This window comes from Carassius gibelio, chromosome A10 (assembly GCF_023724105.1).
Source record: "Carassius gibelio isolate Cgi1373 ecotype wild population from Czech Republic chromosome A10, carGib1.2-hapl.c, whole genome shotgun sequence".
Taxonomy (NCBI): domain Eukaryota; kingdom Metazoa; phylum Chordata; class Actinopteri; order Cypriniformes; family Cyprinidae; genus Carassius; species Carassius gibelio.
Window position 1 is genome coordinate 2,577,885 of NC_068380.1, and position 20,251 is coordinate 2,598,135.

Genomic DNA, 20,251 nt, shown 5'->3' on the forward strand with positions numbered 1-20,251 from the left:
ACATCGGATGCTGTTGGGAACATTGAGCAGGGCATGGCTGTCCATGAAGATGTCCTTCAGAGAGAAGTGAGACGCTGGCTCTGGGGGCTGGTTGTAGACGGAGTGGTCTTGACTCAGTAAGGAGCCCAGGAGGGAGTCGGGATGTACAGCGGTGCTGGAGGGATGATCCTGCAGTCCCCGGATCATCAGAGATATATATATATATATATATATATATATATATATATATATATATATATATATATATATATATATATATATATAAAATCTAATTTATATATCATATAATTTATACGTGTATTATTTAATCAGCATGAAGAACAACATATCACTACCATAATGTAAACACATCATATTTATTTATGTTAATTTATTTAATTTTATTTTTATCTTTATTTATTTTTTGCATGAAAAATAATAATAACTGTACTGATAACTGATAATTAAGTTATGGCTGATAATCAGTATGATGGCTGGTACTATGGTCTATACCGTCCAAAGCTCCATGCTTTTACATGTTTAAAGTAAAATCAGGAACAAAAACATTAAAACTGTTAGTTATGATAAAAATGGTTTCATAGTTTTTTAAAACTGGAGAATAAAATAGTATACAAATGTTAAAAGCCGGGATACCATCTTCATCTAATACTGACGTAATCAAGTGTAACTGTTAACTAAAAATAAAACTGTTAAAATCTTTTTCTTTCATTGAAATAAAGCCGGAAAATAAAATATTACAGGAAACCTAACTGAAATAAAATATATGTAAATACGGTACTAAAATTACTTAAATTAAATCTGAAACGTAATCATTTAAATCTATATACAAACAAAAAATATATAAATGACAAAAGCATATAATAAAACTCAAATAAAAACTGAAAATATAATAAAAGCTTATTCAAAATATCAATAAACACTATAACAGTATATAAGTAATACTTAAATAACACTGAATTAGACCGATAATGTTAAAAAAGCTTTTAAAAGTAGCAAAAATAGAGAAACATTTAACTGTTAAATGGACCAAAAGACGGACCTATGTAAGATATAGTGAATAAACAGACTGTGAGTGTCAGAGGAAGTGAAGAGCAGTCACGTCAAGGGTTTCTGATGGCAGATGATGAAGTCGGGTTTGCCTGTCTTGAGCACCATTCTAGCGTTGAACTGGACCCAGATCCACACGCCGCTCTTACTCAAGAGCCTGAAGATGGAGAAACTTTCATCAGTGTAAACACAGAGACACGAATCTCAGAACATCAAAGTGTCCGGAACAACGGTGCACTAGTATGCGAGTGAAATCTTACTGCGTAAGTGTTTGTCATGTCAGCAGCGTGGATGAACTGATATCCAGATCCTCTCATGCTCAGCTCCTGCTCAGTGTAACCCAGAACCACCTTCCCCCTGGAAGACACAAGAACAAGCGGTTGACAGTGACACATACCCTCCAAAATGAAGTCAGTGCGGATCCTCACCTGGTGTCCGTGCCTAATGCCGTAAAATCCAGTTTGTGTTAGGTCTGGAAGAAGAGGGTCTTGGTCCTGATTTCTAGGAGAGCGGGGGCTGAACGGGGGTGGCGATGTCAAACTGTGCGAGCTCTGACACACCCGACGATTCGCCCTCTGTGGTCCGGTCTTGTCTGTGAAGATATTTCAGCTGTCCCTGAAAATTGAGCGCCTGTGTGCAAAAAACACAGCTGTTTTGAACAATTTGAAATAAAAAAAAGTTAAGTTTTCATTTTTTTCTAATCTTTTTCTATGAATTTGTTTCCTTCGGTGTTTTTTCTCCATTTAATTACGTTGTAATAGTGAAACTAAATTACAGTAATCAAAAAGCATGTCTAATTAGCTAAAAGCATGAAACTCATACAATTTTATAACAATTTATTAAAGGTTCTTTTTAGGGCCCAAAGAAATCCATCAAATATTTTTTTTTACAATAATTGGGCCCTATGAAATGTTTTTCACATTTTTAGACTATAGCTCTTTTCATGGCAATATCAATGCATTTCAAAAGAAACAAATAGTAGTAACATACATTAGTAACGAAAAACAACCAATTCACATCAGTATAAAAAACTTTAAGATTTTTCTTTTCAATATTTGGTACAAAAAATTAAGATAATTTAAGAACATTTTTAAAAACGAATTGTTCCTGGTAAAACTATATATTTTTTTTACATCCATTAGAGGACTTTCTGAGTGAAAACACTGTCTATTGGCATGTTCCAAATTCCATTACATTCCATGTTATACATTAAACTCCTTTTTTATTATATTACTGTATTACAATTCCTACGTGTAGTTCTGTGCATCTCACCAGGAAGCTGGAAGAGTTGTTCAGAAGGCTGCGGAGACGACAGCAGAAGCTCCTCTCCAGGAAGGACCAGTTCTCTGGAGGAATCCTTTCACTGCCCGCTGGCCCTGCAATTAAACATGACATTTACATAAATCACTTTTACATCATCAACAGGTTCATTCTGCTGATGATTGCAAGTTCTGTTAATAGCTGCCACAAATCTCTACTTTGAATTCTTCTGAATGCATCTAAAATATATCACCAAAATTATTTTTAGATCATTTTAAAAATGCATAATACACTTGCCTTAATTCCCTGATTAGGATTATATGTTAGGATGGAACATTTTAGTTTACTGTTGAAAAATTTGTGCACAGTAATATTTTTGAACGATTTTGTCACACCAAATCTGCATTTATTTGATTTACTTGGTCACTTAAAAAAAAAAGAAAACAGATTAAAAATTTTTTATTTTGTAATAAGTTCTAAAATTAATAACTGGAAATTAATTTAAAAAATCTACCTGAACTAAAATTAAAACTGAAATAAAATAAATTTAAAATACCAATAAAATTGACATAAGCACATAACAAACTTGCTACACAAGAATTAAAAACTGTAAATATACAAATAAAAGTTTTTTTTCCCTTTTAACCAAAGCTACAGTAGTATACAAATTATGCTAAAATAATACTGTTATCATTGTTTGAAACAGCATTTTCAGAATTCTTTTATTAACTGAACATTCAAAAGAACATTAATTTGAAATAGAAATCTTCTGAAACATTATTAATGTCTATATTGTAATTTTTATCAATTTATTTCATCTTTGATTAGTAAAAGTATTTATATATATTTTTTATTTTCATCTTACTTACATTGTTCTATAAGTATGCATGTGACAAAGGGAGTGTGCAATGTAATGTTTACTTCTAGTTTAACCCAGAACATTCTTTTAAACTGAAATACACTGTGTGTGATTACAATGAAGGTCATTCAGTACATACTGACACCAACCATCAATAGTGGACTCGGGTAACTGGCATCTGAACGTGACCCGGTCATCGATGTGGAGCAGATCAAACACGCTCTGGTGAACCACGTCAGACTTTGAGAAGAACGTTTGCATTGTTAGTTGGGGCTCAGTTACATCTATACATTAAAACTATTCTTTTTAACAGCTTGGTCACCTGATGGAAACCCAGGAAGTCCTGAATGGTGTGAGAGGCATAGAAGATGGAGCCATCTGTGGACATGACCAGTACAAAACCATTCAGGGCCTGTGGAGAAAGTGGCAGAGACCTGTCACTAGACAGTGAGAGCAGGCCATGTATCATTCACAATTCATTCTGTCATTTGCCTTCCATATGTATTTTGAACATCACTCACTTGAAGCAGCAGTCAGTCATCATCATTACAGAAAAACGCAGGTCCCCAATTCTTCCTTAATGTAGCTGAAATAAAGACAAAAAATAATAATGCATGATAAATTCAAGAACTTCTGATATGGTCCTAAAAAATAAAGATCCTAAAATTTGCTTTTTGCAGCCATAGAAGAACTGTTTTTGTTTCCTAAAATAATTCTTAAAATCTTAGCATGAAGACCATGTAACAAATGGAAAGGAACCATTTGACATTTTCTTCTCTTTTTTGCCCATTGTTTCTTGTAGTTTTCATTAGAATACAATATATATATATATATATATATATATATATATATATATATATATATATATATATATATATATATATATTGGGGTTTTTATATATATATATTGATATATATATTGAAAATAGTGTTTCAGTGGGTAAAATACACATTTTTTTTACATAACATTCGCATTCCAGTGGCTTAATATCACCTTATTTGGGTCTCTTCAACCCGCGGTGTTAAAGTATTCCAAATACAAACAACAAACTCGCGCAAAGGCTACCCAAAAACTCGCCCAATCGAGTTTCGATTGGGGCTCCCCTGATTCTCATGAACTCAAATATATTGCCAGCTTTTGAGTGTCGCGATGCCATTGTAAAACAGACCAGCATCACTCCAAACCAGAAAATACCAAAATGCAAGTAAATGTATCCCGTATGTCACACACAAGTTCATCCAGAAACCAAAGAGTGCGCAATGAGCGTGACCCTGACTCAGAAGAGAGCTGTCAGGAATAAAGAACAGCTTCATATTTCCAGACTATGGGTGAGTGTCTGTAGGACAGTAGGAGGAGTGTTTGTGGAATAGCAAATAAAGAGAGTTCCCTGCATCACATAGAGATCAAGAAAACCTAGTGTTTGGAGCGCTCTAGTGGACATAATGGGACAGGTCAGGGATAAACTACATCAACTGTTGTGCTGTTGCTCACACTCAGGGTCAAAGGTTTGAGCTAGAAAACTCACTCAGCACACCATAGCAGCCATATTGAATTCCATATTATGAAAAAAATATATATATATATTATTTGAGTCAATGGCTACCGTCAACTATTTGTCTACAAACATTCTTCAAAATAACTTCTTTAATGGTCAAAACTCATACAGGTTTGGAGCAACTTCAGAGTGAACAAATAATGACAGATTTTCATTTTTGGGAGAAGTATCCCTTTAATATGCAACACAAAGCTTTATGAAATGTTTGAAATATTTGGAATAATATACAATATGTATATAGCAGAATTAATCTGTAAGGTAAAAGTCAAGATGATTGAGTCTAAAAACTATGAGTTTAAGTAGCTTATCGCTGCCTAAACCATTATAAACCAATCTTGATATCATTCTGAGGTGTTAGACGTTGATAAGATCATCTATGAAAAAGAAATCTATGGTATGTAACAACACTGTATTTATCTGATGCTCCTCTGATGATTCACATCCTACATTACTCCGTGTTCTGATCGCTTATATATACACAATACACTTTTAGAAAAAATGGTTTATTGGGGTTCTATATAGAACCACAGGGTTCTTTACTCAACTCAAAAGAACCTTTTATGCTAAAAAGATTCTATAATGAACAAAGGTTTGCACAAAGGTTGTTTAGGCTAATATTCATATATTACATTATTCTGCAACATTTTGTAATTAAATTATTGTTTGTAGTAACTGATTTTTGGAGAAAAAAAACTGAAATGGCACTCGTGTGATATTGATTACATAAAATGATATAAATATATACATTTTCTAACCCCCATATCTTGAATTTTGAGATCATTCACATGCATTCATAAATGCATTTGAATACACTGAATAATGCAGTGAAAGAATGCACTCAAAATGCACATGCGCCACGTGCACTAGTATGACTTCATCATGTAACTTTACATTAGCCTAGATGCATGCACTTTTTAAGGACGATTTGTTTAGTTTTTGAATACACTTGATACTGTTAAAATGAACATCATTAACCCTCTGGAGTCTAAGGGTATTTTTGGGGCCTTGAGAAGTTTTGTCATGCCCTGACATTTGTGCTTTTTTCCGTTTCTTATAAATATCTAAATGGGTAAAGTCTAATATCACTGTAATCAGCACAAACTGGGCTATAATAATATGTGAAATGCATGCATGTACATGATTGTATTTTTGAGGAAAAAAAATTTATGCATGGTTAGTGAAAAACTAAAAATGTTAAATCACTTGAATAAGGCAATAAAACACATACATAAAATTGGTTGCCGGAAAAGTTGAGAACTGGAGCTTGTAGCCTAGAATTTTTCTTTCTGAATGATGTGAAAATCATCTTGTTTACTCACTCACAGAAAACAATATATTGATTTAAATTTTCTAAAACACTTTTTGTTGGTAAAAGTCATATGCGAGTAGGCGTCAACTATCATGAATATCATTGTGATTTACACCTGAGAAGACAAAGCCCTGCATAATGAGCTGCATAATGAGCCTCCCATTCAACTGTGCCACTCTGAGGGAGGACTTACAAGAAAGAATGTGAGAACAAAATAAAAGTATATAATTTTATGTTTGTAGTTTATTAAGAATATATTTAATTATCCCACAACATAATTTAATATCCACTTGGGGGAGCAGTTAAACAGTTTATTAGGAACAATCAAAGCTGACTTTCAAATTTTTTGGCATCCTTTCTCTAGTCACACAATCCTTCAGAAATCCTTTTAACAATCTTATTTTCTACCAAATAAACCCCATTTATTATCATCATCATTATTATTATTATTATTATTATTAATGTTGAAAAGAGCTGATAATATTTTTCAGTTTTTTTTAGGGGGAATAAATCGAAAGAACTGCATTGTTTTTACATTTGTTAGAGTTATCTCTATTTGTCACATTTATATTATTTACATCAAGCTTTTGAATGGTATAGTATTGTATATTGTTATTGAAACTTCATAATGTTTCACTTGATTATACATTTAGTCAGGAATTATAGTTTGGAAAAAGTATTTGGAAAAAGTCTAACTAGTAAAATGTTTACACGTTATGTGAAAACTAGTACAAATAAATAAAAAGAGACTTACTCATGTTTATGATCTCTGCTGAATAAAGTGCTTCATTCTTTTTTCTGAGGAAATCCATTTCTCAAATCCTCAACCACATCACATCTTTTTGGGGTGAATTATGTCTTAGTCCTCTCATCGCGAAGCAAACAGTAAAATAAAATAAAAACTTGAAGAATAGTCTGGCTGCTTTTTCTTCTGTGTGGGCGTATTCAAGCCGCGCGCTTCAGTTTGAATCTGAATAGCGCGTTAAGCGCGGGGGCGTGGTCACATTAGATATAATGAGCGGAGATATGAAAAACAGACATTGCGTTGTTTTCATATGGATTACTTTATCTCAGAATATTTGTTTTCGGCAGCACTTGTTTAGTTTAAAAGTAGACATTCCAGGCATTCTATAGATATCTCTCTCATGTCTCTTCGTTGAGTATTTGCGGAGTTACAGTTCATTTTAATGAAATGTTTGTACATGACGATAAGCGGAGACAAAGACTGTAGACAGCGCACCTTGTTCGTTATCTTTATTTTATAAGTGCACAAATGTTTTTTGTTATTATGTCTGTATCCAAAAAAAACTAGACCCTTTAGAGATTCGACTGATGTATTGCTCTTATCTGTACGATTAAAACTGAGAGTGTAATTTAACTTCTTTTCGGGGTTATCAGGTGAAAATGACTCAAAACGCATATATGCGTTAATCGACTCGAAAGGGTTAAAACAAAAAATACGAGTTCACATATCACACTTAAACACGCGTGGAAAACATAATTAGAACTAGCTACTAAATTAGTTAAAAATGCCTATCCATATACAGCTATGATTCGCGAACCCCAAACTGACTCAAATGATTCGCGAACCCGCTCCGAACTCCCGAAATGATTCGCGATTCCGCTCCGAACTCCCAAACTGACTCAAATAATTCGCGATCCCACTCCGAGCGCCCGAACAGACTCAAATGATTCGCGAACCCACTCCGAACTCCCGAACTGATTAAAATGATTAATGCTCCGAACTCCCAAACTGACTCAAATGATTCACGCTCAAAAAAGCCAAACTGACTCAAATGATTCATGCTCCGAACTCCCAAACTGACTCAAATGATTTGCGAACTCGCTCGGAACTCCCGAACTGATTCAAATGATCCGCGATCCCGCTCCGAACTCCCGAACTGACTCAAATGATTCGCGAACTTGCTGCGAACTGATTCAAATAATGCGCGAACCTGCTTTGAACTCCAGAACTGACTCAAATGATTTGCGATCCCGCTCCGACGTCAGGCACGACATTCTAAACTAATGGAAAATCGACGCAATTGATTGCCTTACCTAACATTGAATCGACGTTGATTTTCAAGTCAGTTGAAACGACGTCAGAGAATCAATACGTTTTCAACCTAAAATCGATCTAATTGGTTTGCTTACCTAACGTTGAAACAACGTTGATTTCATTTGAGTAAAACTACTTTACTATTAACATTTTCTGCCTGTTTTAAAAATCTCCCATACTTACTACTAAATTAATTAGCCTGCATAAGTAAAACTTTATTAAACCACCTCAGATGTCAGTCTATTGTTCGTTATCTGGCTCGGCTCTGTGTTCATCTTCAGTTCTCTCTCCACAGCAGTTCAGTCAATGTACTGTTTGAGTACATGAAATACTCCGGGATATTGGTTTGTTTGAACTCAGAGGGAGTGTCAGCCACATTAAAAAAGTTAAAAGCTTAATCATTAGTGGATTCATGCGTAAAAGAGATGCGAACCGTTTAAAATGATTCAGTTCGATTTGGTGAACTGAATGATTTGTTCGCGATCCGGATATCCAGACTGCTTTGATTTGAACTCTCTCTCACAACAGACACGGAAGAGAAGACAATGCTGAATAAAGTCGTCGTTTTTGCTATTTTTGGACCAAAATGTATTTTCGATGCTTCAAAAAATTCCAACGGGCCCTCTGATGTCACATGGACTACTTTGATGATGTTTTTCTTACCTTTCTGGACATGGACAGTATACCGTACACACAGCTTCAATAGAGGGACTGAGAGCTCTCTGACTAAATCTAAAATATCTTAAACTGTGTTCCAAAGATAAAAGGAGGTCTTACATGTTTGGAACAGCATAAGGGTGAGTTATTAACGACATAATTTTCATTTTTGGGTGAACTAACCCTTTAAGTTACCGTTGTTCACTGGGTGTGCCAATGCAACTTTCTAATGCAGTTGATCTATAACGTTTTATACCAAGTACCACCTCAGAAAATATTTGGCTCTCCAAGTACCTACACAATGACCAATATTAAAATTACAGTAGCGTAGTAGGCCTAACTATTCAGATAACGTTACTGCTCTACACAGTTAAAAAACGATGCAGTTTTATCCCTAATAAGAATATTTATTTTTTTCAGCCACTTTAACATTGTAAATACACAGTTTGACCATTATCACTGCACTGTGTTTACAAGTAAAAAAAATAAAATAAAAAAATACCTTCACAGAACATAATAGTAGTAGTCAGCTATCCATGCAAGAAAGTCAGTGTGGGGTACTGTAGGTACAGCTGTCCAGGCCAACATCTTATGTGCTGATTAGGGGTGCTCCGATCACGATCGGCCGATCGTTAATGCGCATCTCGTCAGTAAAGCCGGTTTTCTAATCAGCGGTTAATTCCATCAGGTGCGTGATTTCACATAGAGCAGCTATTACTACACAGAGCCGTTGTTAACTGAGGAGATGGGCCAATAAACGCTGAAAATTAACGTGATTTGCGCATCTTCTCTATTAACAACGGCTCTGTGTAGTAACAGCTTCTCTATGTCAAATCACGCACCTGATGGAATTAACCGCTGATTAGAGAAGCGGCTTTACTGAGGAGATACGCATAACGATCGGCCGATCGTGATCGGAGCACCCCTAGTGCTGATCTCTTCAACGGTCATCCCAGGAAACCTTCAATAAAAACAAAATCCATCATACATTACCAATATAACAGGGCTGTACAATCCTGTTCCTGAAGATCTACCTACCTGCAGAATTCAGATCTGACCCTGATCCACATGTCTGTAACTGTCAACTGCTTTCACTGATGTGCTGTGAAGTAGATTTGCTGACAAGTTCCTCCCTGAAAGTACATTGATAACACTGTATTTTCGTAGATGATCGTTTAATAAAGTCTCAACATTACTGTAACGGCATAAAAACTTCACAATCTCAGGAAGGAGGAGGCGGGAACCGGCAGACAATCAAACAAAGCTTCAATAATAAAATAAAGACAAAACATCGTGCCAGCCCCTCGCAGACGACTGTCACGCACAAACACAAAATAAAGTCCAGGCCTGGTCCTCTCTCGTCCTTTACTGTCATCGCTCCTCTTTTGTATCCCTCCAATCTCCTATGTGGGATGCGAGACCGTTGAGTGGAGCAGGTGTTCCTCATGCCGCGATGCCGCTCCGAACTCCCGAACTGACTCAAATGATTCACGCTCCGAACTGCCGAACTGACTCATATGATTCATGCTCCGAACTCCCAAACTGACTCAAATGATTCGCGAACCCACTTTGAACTCTCGAACTGACTCTGATTCGCGATCCCGCTCCGAACTCCCGAATTGACTCAAATGATTCGCGAACGCGCTCTGAACTCCCGAACTGACTCTGATTCGCGATCCCGCTCCGAACTCCCAAACTGACTCAAATGATTCGCGAACCCGCTTTGAACTCTCGAACTGAGTCTGATTCGCGTTCCCGCTCCGAACTCCCGAACTGACTCAAATGATTCGCGATCGCGCTCCGAACTCTCGAACTGATTCAAATGATCTGCGATCCCGCTCTGCAAGTAACTAATTAAAAGCTATATTCACTGAATAAATATATAAAAAAAAATGACCAAATTTGTTTGACTTATTTTCAGTGGGTCACAAAATAAGATGCAAGGCAGAACCTTAACTCTCAGATGGTCTTTGGGGTCTTTTTGACCCAAAATGACTTTTGCTCAAATTTAAAAAAATGTTCCCTTTGTGACACCTGCTACGGCTCTATAGCCATCTAGTGGTTAAAGTGATTTTTTTTTATTATTTTAAAACTGCATTTTCCAAAAAATTGGTATAAATGTTACATTAAATCATTTAAAATGATCCATGTTATCCCCATGAATGAAAGTTAGAAATCTGGGTCTTTTATAAAGTGAATTTTACATCAAATGCCATTTTTTTGTAAAAAGCCTATTTAAATAAATAATTATTTATTTATTGAAATTTTAAAGATATAATAAATCCTCCAAAAACTGCACAGATGTTGAGTAAAAACATTAACAAACAGAGTAAAATTGCATTTGTAAAAAAAAAAAAAAAAAAAAAACTATTATCTTGTTACAAAATTAAATGTTATTGTCCGGGGTCTCCACAAAGGTACATAGAGGTACAGGAGGAACACAAGAGGTACATAGTACATCAATCAGTTTTCATTTGCAATCAAAACTTGAGTTGTTTGTAATATCAGGGATGTGACCTAATCAGGTCGGGTTTGATCATGTTAGACAAAAATGTCCTATGACTCCATGATTAAATTCTCTAAAGTTTGGGGGTATTTTATTTTTATCATGTGCCTTAAAAATATTATCTTTTGTATATTTTGATATAAAATGGCAACATAGCAGGTGCATAAATCCTATTCTACAAATTAAAAAATTCACAGGCTCAGTTATACCAGATTTATTCAGGGCTGCATTTCATTTTGATCATATTATTGAATAATTTTTTCCTGAAATGTGTTTATTAGAACTGGACACATGTACAGACTTTATGAGAATAGTAGTATTTGTAGATAAGATCATGGTAGAATGACCTGCCTTTATTAATTTGAGCAGCTGATTCTTCAGCCATTTTCCAAAAGCACTTACCTTTTCTATTCAGCCATTTTCCATTCAATTTTCTCTAATTTTTAATAATAATAATAATAATAATAGTAAACAAATAACTTATGTGTAGTGTGCTAGACTAAAGCCCCTTTCACAATGACCGGTGCCCCCCCCCCCCCTCCAAAAAAAAGGCAGATCAATGTTTGTGACGAAAAAATATATGCAAACTGCAATGAAGCAGAGATCAGTTAGTTCCTCAATATCCGTTCTGAAGCTGACGTCGTTTGCAAGCTTAAGTGAAACAAAACACGTCACATCATAATGTCATGTGTCTTATGGGATCTTTATGGTTTGTGTGTGAATGCACACAGATTCCGGAAAATCACTGGCAGTGTGAATGAACCAAAATCTACCGATCTGGGAACAATTGCCAGGACACATTACCCGTGTATTATCTAGAATCTCAGTGTGAAGGGCTAAACTGAGCACTTTGCAAACACGTGACTACAACCACGTGACGACGCCATGACGGACGGCAGAATCACCGGAAGCACAAGCTAAATAGTAGTGGTCGAGCGGGAAGTTTCAATCTGTTTAAAATAGAGTTAAAAAAAAACGGCGGACAATCAAACAAAGCTTTAATAATAAAATATCGTGCCAGCCCCTCGCAGACAACTGTCACGCACAAACACAAAATAAAGTCTAGGCCTGGTCCTTTCTCATCCTGTCATTGCTCCTCTTTTGTATCCCTCCGATCTCCTCCGTGGGAAGCGAGACCGTTGAGTGGAGCAGGAGTTCCTCATGCCGCGATGCAGCTCCGAAATGCCCGAACTGACTCAAATGATTCGCGATCCCGCTCCGAGCGCCCGAACAGACTCAAATGATTCGCGAACTCCCGAACTGATTAAAATGATTCACGCTCCGAACTCCCGAACTGGCCCAAATGATTCACGCTCCAAACTGCCAAACTGACTCAAATGATTCGCGAACCCACTGACTCAAATGGACTCTCGAACTGACTCCGATTCGCGATCCCGCTCCGAACTCCCGAATTTACTCAAATGATTCGCAAACTCGCTCTGAACTCCTGAACTGATTCAAATGATTCGCGGTCCCGCTCTGAACTCCCGAACTGACTCAAATGATTCGCGAACGCGCTCCGAACTCTCGAACTGATTCAAATGATTAACGAACGCGCTCCGAACTCTCGAACTGATTCAAATGATCCGCTGACTAAAATGATTCGCGATCCCGCTCCGACGTCAGGCACGCCATTCAAAACTAACGGAAAATCGACGAAATTGGTTGCCTTACCTACCGTTGAATAGACGTTGATTTCATTTGGGTAAAACTACTTTACCGTTAACATTTTCTGCTTGTTTTTAAAATCTCACATACTTACTACTAAATAAATTAGCCTGTATAAGTAACACTTTATTAAACACATAATTCAGTCACAATTTCTTTATTATACATGTAACGCTACAAACTTCCTATACATCGGGAAGAAGGAGGCGGGAACCGGCGCACAATCAAAATCATTTTAATATCCAAAATAAATACAAAACGGCGCACCAGCCCCTCACGGACGACTGGTGCGCATAAATAAAAAGCAAACATAAAATAATATCCCAGGCCTGGTCCTCTCTCGTCCTTCACGGTCGTCACTCCAGTTTTATATCCTTCCATCTCCTACGTGGGACTCGATACTAGCGGTGGGGCTCAGGTGTAGCTCATCTCCAATCACTACACCTGGCCTCACTCCTCGTTCCCACGCCTCTCGGCCCCGCCCCACTCGCCACATACCCCCATCGCCCCTCGCAGGCCGGGGGGTACTCCCGAGACTGCGCTCTACTCCCCCCCCCCTCCCTCCGGGGGGGGCCGCTCACGGGGACCTGCGGGAACCTGGGGGTAGGACAGACGAGGCGAGAGAAAAGGAGATGGAAGGAGGAGCGACAAGGACGAGAGAGGGGAGAAAGGAAAAAAAAAAAAAAAAAAAATTCCGGTTCCCAGACGCACTGCTGCTCGGCCCTCCACCAGCTGGGTGATCTCCTCCGCGGTGCCCGGCGGTGGCACTGGACGGCCCTCGGCGGACGGCGCGACACTCCTCCGCCGCCCGGTGGACGGCGACGGCTCCTCCGATTTTGGGCAGCGGCAGGAGTCCCCCGTTCCCTGCCCCTCCGGATTCCGTCACGGAGGCGGCAGGCTCCGGCCCCCTGGCGAACGGCGCCGACTCCTCCGCTCCCTCATGGACGGCAGCCGCCCCTCCTTGTCGTGGGCGGTCGGCAGCGAGCTCGCCCGTCCCCGGCAACTCGCTCCAGCCCACCGCCTCGAGCGTCAATGGCGGCACGTACCTCGCCAGCTCGAGGGCACCGCGGATTCACCACAGCGGCGAGGGATCTTCAGCAGCGCGTCCCTCCTTCTCCCGGGCTTCGGCACCACTGTAACGCTACAAACTTCCTATACATCGGGAAGAAGGAGGCGGGAACCGGCGCACAATCAAAATCATTTTAATATCCAAAATAAATACAAAACGGCGCACCAGCCCCTTACGGACGACTGGTGCGCATAAATAAAAAGCAAACATAAAATAATATCCCAGGCCTGGTCCTCTCTCGTCCTTCACGGTCGTCACTCCAGTTTTATATCCTTCCATCTCCTACGTGGGACTCGATACTAGCGGTGGGGCTCAGGTGTAGCTCATCTCCAATCACTACACCTGGCCTCACTCCTCGTTCCCACGCCTCTCGGCCCCGCCCCACTCGCCACAATACAGTTTATACACACTAACAAATACATGTGTAGAGGACAAACCTAAGTCAAGATAAATGCTGTTACACACAAATACACACACAAATAGGTATAAAGTACATTATAGGCTAATAGAAATTGTGTCAAGTAACAAATTAAAAGCTATATTCACTGAATAAATATATAAAAAAATGACTAAATGTGTTTGACTTATTTTCAGTGGGTCACAAAAGAAGATGCAAGGCAGAACCTTAAAAAAACTGACAGCCTCAGTCACAGTTCACTATCATTGACTACGTTTACATGCTGTTAAAATTCGGGTTATGGTCGGGTTAAGGTCACTATTTGGGTTTCTGAAACATTCGGGATAACCTGTTTACATGCGTGAGCAGAGAGAGTTACTCCTGTATACATGGAATGTGTAATCAGTCGCCAATATCCCGATGTAAACAGCGACGCACGGTTAGCGTCTGGACGTAATACACAATATGCGTCATTTCCAATTCTTCTTACTGTATTCAAAGACTCAAAAGACCAAGATTCCTTGCGAATAGAACATGCACAGAACACACATTTTGATGGGGATATGCCGAAACGCGTTTACAAGACCAAATATTTGGGTTTTTAAAAACCGGGATATGAGCAAATCCGGGTTTTTGCCGGTGTTTACATGGCCGTGCGCGACCGGGTTATTGCTAATATCCCGGTTTTGAACGGGTTATTGGCTGCATGTAAACGTAGTCATTGCTTTTCTAAGAATACTTATATATATATACACACATATAAAAAATAATGGTGACTGGGCTGTCACTCTTTGCTTTTGTGTTCCACAAAATAAAAGACATATGAGTGAGATGATGATTTATAAAGAAGACAGAGGTACATAGATCAAATCAGTTTTCATTTGCAATCAAAACTTGAGTTGTTTGTAATATCAGGGATGTGACCTAATCAGGTCCGGTTTGATCATGTTACACAAACACGAGTTTCACAATTAGACAAAGTTAATTTTTAGTGTATTTTTTTATTTATATATATGTCCTGTTATTCCATTATTAAGTTCTCTCAAGTTTGGGGGTATTTTCTTTTTATCATGTGCCTTAAAAATATTATATTTTGTATATTTTCATATAAAATGGAAACATTTGATGTAAAACATGTATTTCTTTTCTTTTTATTACATATATAAAATGTAAACAAAAAATGCCTTGTGTTATTTAGCATGTGCTATTTAAATAATTCGCTTTTAAAAACTCTTTGGATCTACACAAAACATGCAAATGATTTTTGGATTCAAAATGTCAATTTTTACTTAAAGGGGACAAGTTTGCAGCCCCTGAATATTCAGTTGTTAATGTCCCTTTGATATATTTGCATACAGTACATTTACTGTACAATCGAGACACTTTGTACATTATTATAACAAAATTGAGCACTTGTGACATTGGAATTTGTATTTGTAGAGAATATTTCAATAAATCATCAAGAAAATGTTTTTGGAGTTGCAAGCTTGTATTTGTTTCTTTCTCTCTCACAAACACAACAAAGCCTTCTCAAAATCTTCACTACAGGAACTTAATACACAATCTTTATTGTTAACCATATTGATGAGAAATGTGATGTATATGAAAAATCCATAGGGTAATTCAATTCAGTTTTGTTCTATAATGTTGTAATCGTATTTTTCTACACACACACACACACACACACACACACACACACACACAAACTACACGTAGTCCTACACATGGACGCTCTTTTCAAACAGAAGCTTGTAACACACATGATATCTGCCACATCATATAATGACTACTACAAATTACAAATTATATATAATTTTATTTCAAATAAAGGGAAAATGAAAAGTGAGTTTAATCCAAGCATCTCTAATTTCGCGGTGTTGCCATTTAAACATGTTAATTACAAAAACAAAACATTCTTTGTACTGTCTCTGGAAAAATCAACAGTGATTGATCAGCCTTTATTTATATACAGTATTGTAGACCTTATTACCTAGGCGAAACTAAATTTGCTGAAATATAGGCTACAGTAAGAGCGCCTGCATGGTTGTCCATCAGATGCCTGTCAAAGTTGAGATTGTTACTATAGCAACAGTAAAACTGTCATATCGTTATAACGAGAAAACAAACTTTCGATATGTCGAGATAACGAGAAAAACAAGTCGTTATAACGAGAAAACGAACTTCGTTATGTCGAGATAACGAGAAAAATAAGTCGTTATAACGAGAAAACAAACTTTCGATATGTCGAGATAACGAGAAAAATAAGTCGTTTTAACGAGAAAACAAACTTTCGATATGTCGAGATAACGAGAAAATTAAGTCGTTATAACGAGAAAACAAAAAGGAAAAAAAATTATAATGCATGGCCGCTTAGAACTTCCGTATAAATCCTATTCTACAAATTAAAAAATTCACAATCTGTACCACTATGTGGTAAATGGGGTATCAACATACACTGGTGCTGATGTCAAAGCTCTTAAAAGTCTGGATGCTTACCAGTTCTTTGTAAGGTAACGTAACCTGTTTTTAGAGGACCTGGTCGTTCGCGGCCACCCACTTAAGTTACCGTTGTTCACTGGGTGTGCCAATGCAACTTTCTAATGCAGTTGATCACCACCTCCGAAAATATTTGGCTCTCCAAGTACCACCATAATGACCAATATTAAAATTACAGTAGCGTAGTAGGCTTAATTATTCAGATAACGTTACTTCTCTGCACAGTTAAAAAAACCATGCAATTTTATTCCTAATAAGAATATTTATTGTTTTCAGCCACTTTAACATTGTAAATACACAGTTTGACCATTATCACTGCACTGTGCTTACAAGTAAAAAAATTAAAAATAAATGTATTACATGAACGAACACGAACTCGTTTGGCTTGCCGTCCGTCCTACAGCAAAGCTCTTCTGCCGTCCGTCATGGCGTTCACAATTCACGCAAGTAGAGGGTGACATCACGTGCAAAGGGTCTATACAGTTGTTCTCTTATTTGTAGAATAGGGTTTGTGCACCTCAGAATATGAAATGGTGTAACTGTTGTGTTGTGTTTGCTGGAGAGTATTAGTAAAAAAAACCACATAATGTTAGTACTAAAAAAATGTATCTGTGACTTTCAATTTACAAATATGCATGTGTGACTATTCATTACAACATTTCCACCGTCACAGGTGCTCAGGTTTGCTATAATAATACCTTCACAGAACATAACAGTAGTAGTCAGCTATCCATGCAAGGAAGTCAGTGTGGTGTACTGTAGGTACAGCTGTCCAGGCCAACATCTGATGGGCTGATCTCTTCAACGGTCATCCCAGGAAACCTTCAATAAAAACAAAATCCATCATACATTACCAATATAACAGGGCTGTACAATCCTGTTCCTGGAGATCTACCTACCTGCAGAATTCAGATCTGACCCTGATCCAACACACATGTCTGTAACTGTCAACTGCTTTCACTGATGTGCTGTGAAGTAGATTTGCTGACAAGTTCCTCCCTGAAAGTACATTGATAACACTGTATTTTCTGTATTTTCGTAGATGATCGTTTAATAAAGTCACAATATCACTGTAATGGCATAAAAACTCACAATCTCAGGAAGGAGGAGGCGGGAACCGGCAGACAATCAAACAAAGCTTCAATAATAAAATAAAGACAAAACATCGTGCCAGCCCCTCGCAGACGACTGTCAAGCACAAACACAAAATAAAGTCCAGGCCTGGTCCTCTCTCGTCCTTTACTGTCATCGCTCCTCTTTTGTATCCCTCTAAACTCCTCCGTGGGATGCGAGACCGTTGAGTGGAGCAGATGTTGTCTAGGGTTCGGTATCATATGAATTTTATTGATTCCGATTCTTAACGATTCCTAGTTTAGATTCCAATAAGATAAAAAAATCCAATATAAAAAAAAAATGAAGTCAAACATTTAGATGTCAAACATGTATTCTGTCTTTTTCAGCATTCTGTTGCAGCTTAATAACATTAGCAAAAATCAGCAGCCTACAAAAAACTGCAAGAGGAATTTTGCCTGTGCTTTAAACAAATACCATAGCAAAAACAACTAGATTAATATAAATTTCAAATATTAAAGTGTTAAAGACAAGTAAACAGTCAGTAATAAGATAGGAACAAACAAATCAATAAGCAATATCATAAATAAATACAACTAAACAAAATTTCAGGCACAGACACTGTAATTAAAAGTTAAAAACACTGCATTGTTTCCTTTTTATAAATAAAATAAAGATTAATCAATTTAAGTTATTAAAGGGGGGGTGAAATGCTCGTTTTCACTCAATATCCTGTTAATCTTGCGCGCCGATAGCTAAGTTAACAACACAAAGATATTTGAAGCAGTTTTACTCCAACACACGATCGTGACCCTTTTTCGTTGGGACTGCATTATCCTTAAGAAATAAACGATGTGCAAATCCGGCGTCAAACTGGGCCTTGTTTGTAAAACAAGCATCTTCGAAATGCAGGGAACAAACACAAACACTTGCACAACTCCGCTGATGCTCTGTAAAAATAAACTCCATCCACTGGTTCCTTAATGCTGTTTCTCTTTTGGTAATCTGTGCAGGGTTGTCTTGCCCTGGCAACCAAAAACACACTTCTTTTGTGACACCTCTTGCTCTGATCAGTGAATGTCTGTGCTCTCAGTGCTCTGCTATACAGGAGCGTGCGCTCATCCGGCAGAAGTGACTTTAGGACCCATATAAGGAAATTCCGCTCCATCTAACGTCACACAGACCAATACTCTAAAAAAATTTCCGAAACTTGTAACAAACCGAAACTTGTTGGAACAGAAATACTACTTCAAACGTACAACTTCATTTTTTAAACTTTGTCCATGTTTAGCATGGGAATCCAACTCTTTAACAGTGTAAAAAAACTCAGTATGCATGAAATAGCATTTCACCCCCCCTTTAAATATATTCAGTCAAGATCAGTGAATGGTTTTCTTTTGTTCTTTGATTAACATTAATGACAGGCAACGCGATTATTAGGCTGTTGTCTCTTTAAGCAAAAGCACTGTACATGTGTGTTTTCTTTCTCATCTGTTTATGTTCTTGAAGACAAAAACGACTGTGTTTATGATGATATACTGATGTAGTTTTCTGTATGTTGGTCGACAAATATGAAAGAAGTCAGTTTCGACTCTGAACAACCTTTTTTACAGTGGAAATACTCTGAACAGTCCAAGAACGGACACAAACCGGGAACCAGCAGCACAACCGCTTCTCCGCTGCACACAAACAGGAAGCAAATTAAACAAATTGGAATTCGAACGCTGGAATCGTTAAGCAGAATCGAAATGCACGCGTCTTATCGAATACCCGGTTCTTGGAAATTTGGAACCGGTTCTAAAATGGAACCGGTTTTCAAAACCCATCCCTACTAATTTCCCAATCACTCCACCGGCCTCGCTCCGTTCCCAAGGCTTTTGGCCCCACCCCACTCATCACAATTATTTTTTTAATGATCTCAGTAATAACATTGTTAAATAAAATTAGCATTGCTAACAGGCGAGTGCTTATGTTCATTTGCAGTCATTTACATTTGTATCATAAATACATAGGAGTACAGGCAGAAAATGTAGGTGCACACCTTAAATCAGCCTGCAATATTACCTTTTAGGGCAATGATTACAATATAAGGATTATTTAGCAGCTTTGCATGTTCATCTATAGTTTCCATCATCTGAAATCTTTGTGAGGTCTGGCATCTTCTGAAGTCTCCACACAAGAGGCTGGAGAAACAGGAAAACAAAAGGAGAAAGATTAGCATAGCTCTTCATATTTCACACAAAATATTATTTATTTCATCACATTTAAAACAAGTGAAACATTATGAGATGTTTTCT

At 37.6% G+C, this 20,251-nt stretch overlaps 1 pseudogene; it reads right to left on the reverse strand.

Annotated features, from left to right (window-relative positions):
• Nucleotides 1-981: 981 nt before the first annotated feature.
• On the reverse strand, nt 982-4,713 carry LOC128020598 (aryl hydrocarbon receptor-like; annotated as a pseudogene).
• Nucleotides 4,714-20,251: the final 15,538 nt, after the last annotated feature.